This window comes from Capsella rubella, unplaced genomic scaffold (assembly GCF_000375325.1).
Source record: "Capsella rubella cultivar Monte Gargano unplaced genomic scaffold, Caprub1_0 scaffold_67, whole genome shotgun sequence".
Taxonomy (NCBI): Eukaryota; Viridiplantae; Streptophyta; class Magnoliopsida; order Brassicales; family Brassicaceae; genus Capsella; species Capsella rubella.
This window is the reverse complement of record NW_006238861.1, coordinates 13,928-20,518: the sequence shown is the minus strand read 5'-3', so window position 1 is coordinate 20,518 and position 6,591 is coordinate 13,928. Positions and strand designations below refer to the sequence as shown.

The 6,591-nt window shown below is 32.7% G+C and overlaps 1 pseudogene; it reads left to right on the top strand.

Annotated features, from left to right (window-relative positions):
• The first annotated feature begins 2,900 nt into the window (after window positions 1-2,900).
• LOC17874334 lies at window positions 2,901-5,400 on the top strand (annotated as a pseudogene).
• Window positions 5,401-6,591: the final 1,191 nt, after the last annotated feature.

Here is a 6,591-nt window from a genome sequence, read left to right as displayed (position 1 = left end):
ATTCTAACATATTTCTACCCCAAACAACACTAGATAAGTCATTTAGTGGTTCAACGCAATGTTTCCGAGTTATATGCCTAATAAATTCTCCATGTTGATATATATGCAACAGCCTCTCAAGCACATCAAGTTTGTTATATCCCGTACCCATACATAAAAAACCGAAACAATTGTGGCTCAATGTTTTTAAAGGTAATCCAAGGGGAAACATTTTCGGAGAATACGAAAAACAAAGAATCGACTCTTTTACAAAGAGAAAATGATGATGATGTATTGATGACTACAATTGAAGACCTCGTAGTTGATGATTTGGATGTAGGAGTAAATGCAATTAATCTAGATTATGATGTCGAAGATGCGGAACCTGAATATGTATTTCGGTGTAATTATCGTCTTCTGATGATGAAGAACCAGATGATGAAGTAAACTTTTAATTATTTGATATATGCGTATTTTAAAATTGGTCCTAATAAAATATGTAATATAATGCAATAATATATATGTGCTTGTATACATAAAACCAAGTTTTTAAACTTACTTATATATATATATATAATTATAAAAGAAAATATAATTACTATATATAATATTTGATATTTATGCATATTTTAAAGTTGGTCCTAGTACAGTTTTCAAACTTATTTATATATATAATTATAAAAGAAAATATAATTACTATATATAATATTTGATATTTTTGCATATTTTTAAATTGTACCAATGATTGTCTTTGTCGAGTCAGAGGAAACTATAGCACCAAGAGGAAGTTTTCGATGACCAAATGCGAACGCCAGAGGATGAAAACCGTTGGAATTTAGGAATTTGACACTTCAGATCGGCGAAGCAACGGAGGAATTGACATGAACCTTAACCGGCTGATTTGGTCATATCAGTACACCGGTTTTCATTACGTCTTACTTCCCTCCAATTGGGTTCGTAAATTTAAAAGTTCAGTTAAAATAAATTCTAGCCAACATTGACTGAATTTTTTTTTTGGGCAAAAAGATTGACTGAATTGAAACTTTTATTCTTCTCAATTTGGTTAGGATCAGGTAATATTAATGAGTTCCAATTCCAAATAGAAACTGCAACAACATTAATATTGGTTTGTTCGGTTTAAATTCCGGTTTTCTTATTATATAACTTCAGTATTTTTTCAATATTTTTCCTTACATTTCAAATAATTTGGGAATTAGTTTTGGGCATTGGGTATCCGATTGAGTTTGATTCCGATATTTCTGAATGTTTGGATCTAGGCGTATTAAACCCGTTCGCATATTAGAAATTTTTATAAAACAATAGCTAGATCTTTAATAAATTTTTGTTAAATTTTGATAAATATAACTAATAACGTTTTTAATAGATTTCGTTTATTTTAGATATTTAAATTATGTAATTAATTAGAACCTACTTTGTAGCACTTTAGTAGTAGACTAGTCGACAAATGTTCACATTTGTTAATCGTTTTGAAAAACTAGGGGAATTATTGTGTTTGTGTGCATTTATATTGTCCCACCAGGTGAAAATATACAAAATGAACAACAATTATTGTTGTTCAACAACTTTTAAACCGGTCTTAGTTATGATAATGTCCCATTGTAGGCATTCATTGTGATCACCACACCTAATGAAAATATGAACCGATTCAAAGATAGTATCAAGTTTTAGGAAAAAAACTGATTCAAAGATATTGTAAATGATTAAAAAGAAATCAGTTGTATGCAAAATTCAATAAACTTTGAGAAATATTTCCTCCAATAGTTTTAGTGGTATTTTTTTTTTTACTACATTTTTTGACTCTACACATAAAATAACTATATGTTTTTTTTCTACAATTAATTTATCTGATCCATTCATTAATTTAATTAGATTGGATGATAGCGGTAAAATTAAAAATCATCAGGCCAACAAATTGTATCTTTGTATGTAGTTCTAGACACTAGCTTCAAAATCTAAGTAATGAATGTTACTGAATCACATGATCGTAATATCTCTGTTTTAGACCAAAATATCAATAATCAAAGGGATTATTAATCTACTGGCTTGTCTTTCTTAGCGACTATATTATTCTTTTCCGTTAAAAACAATAATCAAAGGGAATAAATAAACGTGAGAAACAACTCAGAGTCACCTGACTTATCCGAAAGTTTTATGTATGAGAAGTTATTTAGTTGCCCTATAGGGAGAGATATCTAATGTATGTATATTTATCCGTGTAATACTTCTTGTTCTAATTAGTTACCATGTAAACACTACTATTAACCGATTTTCCTTTTTTCCCAACTAAATTCATTAATATAATTATATACTACAAGAAAACTGACCAATGGCGACTGCACTATTAGTCGCTATGTAAAACACATTGTCACGACTATTTAGCGACTACTACTATAGTCGTAAATACGTAGTCGCTAAAGTTGTTAATCGTAAAATTAGTCGCTAATTACGACTACTATACGACTAGTTTACGATTAATTTATGATTAAATATGTAGTTGTATAGTAGGCATAATAGTTGTAAAGTTTAGCGATTTTGTTGCGACAATTTAGCGACTATTCTACGACTTAAATCTGATAATATAGCGACGATTTTACGATTATTCGTGTAGTTGTATAATAGTCGCAATATTAGCGAATATTTAGCAAATATTTAGCGAGTATTTAGCGACCTTATTCCGACTACATAGCAACGATAGTATTTTGAAAAAAGAAATATGGTACGACCTAATTAAATTATATGACACATTCATTTCGTTTTAAAAGTTTAGCGAATTCATTTTTGTATCTCAAAAGCAACCTGTAGAAGATTCATATACATAAAAGGTTCATCCCTTGGTTCATAACATCACTAAGGAATTAACACAAAACAAAAGTTGCAGAACTTAAGAGTTTTTGAAGCAGATGGAGAATTCTAACTACCTAAGAAGCAGATGGAGATGTTGGAGTTTTGAACTGTCGCGGGAGGATCGGTCTGGAGAGCCTCGATGTTTCTTGAAACTTAACGAGAAGAAATTAAGTTCAGAAATGATGGATCGGTTGTGCGAGGTACTCCGCCACCAAGGACAAGTGTGCAAGCTCCTGGGTCTTGTATGTCTTACCCATAGTTCATCCAGCTGGTAGCATCCTTGTCATCCCTATCAATGCAACTGGGATGTCATTGAACTTAGCTATCTAGCCATTTTCTTCTACTATTGTCCCACTTCTCGCAAGGTATAATTCTATCCATCTATATCTTCCTTTGATCTAGTTTTTTCTTAATCAAATTTGTTTTTTTATTTATAAATATAATATTATTAATTTCGAAAAATCCCAAATGGGCTGGGCCACCTTACACGATGGATCCAAAAACAAAGGAAAAAACTAAAGCCCACAGTCCAAAAGAGAGACTCGGACCCTGCTGCTCGCCGGAGGCAAAGGTGATCGGAGCCTGAGATCCGGCGGTCTCAAGGTCCACGGCTTTGCGGCCTTGGCGGAGGTTCGGAGAACAAAACCCGAAGAGAACGGTTTCCGGTGATGGACCCTTCTTCTCCGCCGCGCCGACCCGCTACAAACCTCCCGAAAAGCTAACCACCCAGACAACACGGTTCCGCGGTGGCGAGTCCCGACCTAGCAACTCGCCACATTCAGATCTATCCTCTCTCCTTCAAGACCGGAGGTTGTCGTAGATCCGAGTAAACTCCTCCTCGAACTGGACGAGAGGATGCCAAGAACGGCGGAATTAGAAGGCGGCGGCTCCAACACAACCCTCCTAACCCGAAGCTCCGCCACGGCCATCTAAGATCCAAGATCTACCGTTAACCTCCACATCAAACGGAGAAACCCTCCTAGTCTCCACCGAATTCCGCCGTAGCCACAGCTTCCAGATCTAGCGGCTGAGCCGTGAGGATCCCGGAAGCTCCCCGCCGTCTTCAAAATGGGTACCACAGCCGCATAGATCCTCACCGCATGTTCTGGAGCCACAACCACATCGGAGGAGACAAACCCACCACCGCCGACAGAGAGGAGAAGCTACTCACCCTTAGATCAGCACCGATCGGAGAACCCTAAGTGAAGCACCGATCGAGAAAAAAGAAAAAAGAGAAGAAACGGAGGTCGCCGGAAATCGCCTTCAAGAGAGAGAGAAGCGCGGAGATCGATGCAACGATTGTGCTTTGTGATCATCAACATGCTTATAAAATTTGTTTTTATTATTAGTTAAGCGAAAAGTGAACCAGAAAACCTGTAAATTAGATCAAACTTTTGTTTCCATATTTTCTAGTTAGTTCTTCTAATGGGACCGTAATTTTAAATTGGTTTAGTTTACATCATAAGTTTTTCTGGTGATATATAACTAGGGTAAAAACATAAACTTTGTTATGTTAACGTTGATATTTCTTTTTGGTCTAACAAATTATTATTAATATGTTGGTCTGATTATAATATTATTTGGAAAATCTTACAAGAATTTTAACGAGTGATTACATAGGTTTATATATATTTGAGTTTTGTGAACCACATATATGTAATAGCTAAGAAGATTAAAAATTGTGTATTAACAAAAAATTAGGCTCTGGTTCAAGTGCTATAAGTAAATGAACCAGAAACTAAACTCAATAAATTCCTACTTTGGATTAAAATGAACGTTAAAATACTAGACTAATAAGCAGATGGTATACACTGAATGATTCTGTTTTAGGATGGTGATAGTGAAATTTAAAATTTTATACAATTTTATTTTTCACTGATGTAACTAAAGTGATTCGTGCTGCAGGTAAAACTTGGGCTATGGTTCATTGGAAAGATGGTGTTTGTAGGAATAGTAACCACATGCACATTGCTATTGTTCCACACACATAAGCAAAGATCCACTTTTGTTGGAATCCTTTGTATCATTTCTATTAGCTGCCTCATATATATTGCCCCTCTCACTATCATGGTATTATGTATTTTATTTCTGAAATTCTACTTCCTTAAATTTTTTGTATTATCTTTCGCTTTTATTATAAAATCATGATAGTTTTGTGTGACTCGAAACAGACTAAGGTGATCAAGACCAAAAGCGTAAAATGCATGCCGTTCTCCCTCTCACTTGCCTACTTCCTCAACGGCGTCGTTTGGGTTACTTATGCACTTATAAAATTTGACTTGTTCAGTTTGGTAAGTTTTTTAAAATATTCATAATACAATTCATCTTATATTTACTAGGTTCACTTATCGTTTTTGACTTTTTGTTTTTGATTGTTTCTTCAACAAAAAATAATTGATTGTAAATGGGCTAGGAACGGTATCAGGAGCAGTACAACTTATATTATATCTTGTGTACTACAAGACAACACCAAAAGATGATGAAGATGAAGGCACTGACAACAACTCTAAAGTTAACTCTCAGTCACAACTCAGTGGCAACGAAGAAGAAGCTTGATTATTGGATTAGTCAATTATTAAATTAGCTTGTATTTCTAGTTCTTAAGAAAGTTATTAACTATATAATAAAGTTTCATGAGTACAATCTATACTATATAAAAGTTGAAGCTATAAGCTTTTGAGAGAGTCCACATAGGATTTTAAACGACCAATCGGGATTTGACATCTCATTATTTTTAACAAATTTTAAATAGCAATTATTTTCCATATCTAAAATTCTGTAAAAAGGAAAATAAAACATGATATATGGAAAATAAAACAGATATTTTAAAATATAGGAACTATTCTAAATGATAAAATATTTAGGCGGTTGGATCCTAGAATGAAAATTGCAAGGAGGGTATTAACCACCGACTAGAAGAGGGCATTGTTAAAAGTAACAACCTAGCTAGGTTTTGGTTGTAGACTTAGATTTAGAATCCTTTATTGGCGGTCATGTTTTGTCCCATGATTATCAAAGTGGCGAAATGGATGCCATAAATTAGGCTTTTAATAAGATTAGTGGTGATGAGAGAGGATATGAAAATAAAAATCAAAAATATTCTATTATTTCTATATATTGTCAATCGGTATTTTTCATGTTCATAATTTTATAATAGAATGGATTCACTAAAATCCAATATTCTAAAACGTGACCTAGGCGGTTGCTTAGACGCTAGGACCTCAGCCGAAGTCTAGAAGACCACCTAAATTGTATAGATTATATTATTGTAATTTTTAACTGCATATATTTAAATTTTAAGTTTTACATCCATATATATATATATATATATATATATATAATTATAAACGTTCATATATTTTTAACATAATGTAAATAACCGTTTTCTAATATTATTTTAAGATTTATTAATTTTGTTTTTCTAACAAATATTTTTACATCTATTATCAATAATATCATATATAATACTTTATTTTGTAATTGCTAAAACAAACCTTATAGAAAATGTTGAACATAGATGAAATAAAAGTATGGCTGTAGTTAGATTTTGGAGAATAAAAGAAGTAATAAAATATATGGTTAACGCTCATACATTATATAACAATGAGAGGTAGTAGTTGCAGAACTTACAAAAAATACATATATAGAAGTCATCGTTTTAAATAGTCATTAGATTTTTAGAATATTATCTTGAAATAAGCTATACTAACAAAAATGAAGTGAGTAGGAAAAAAAATGGTAATGAAA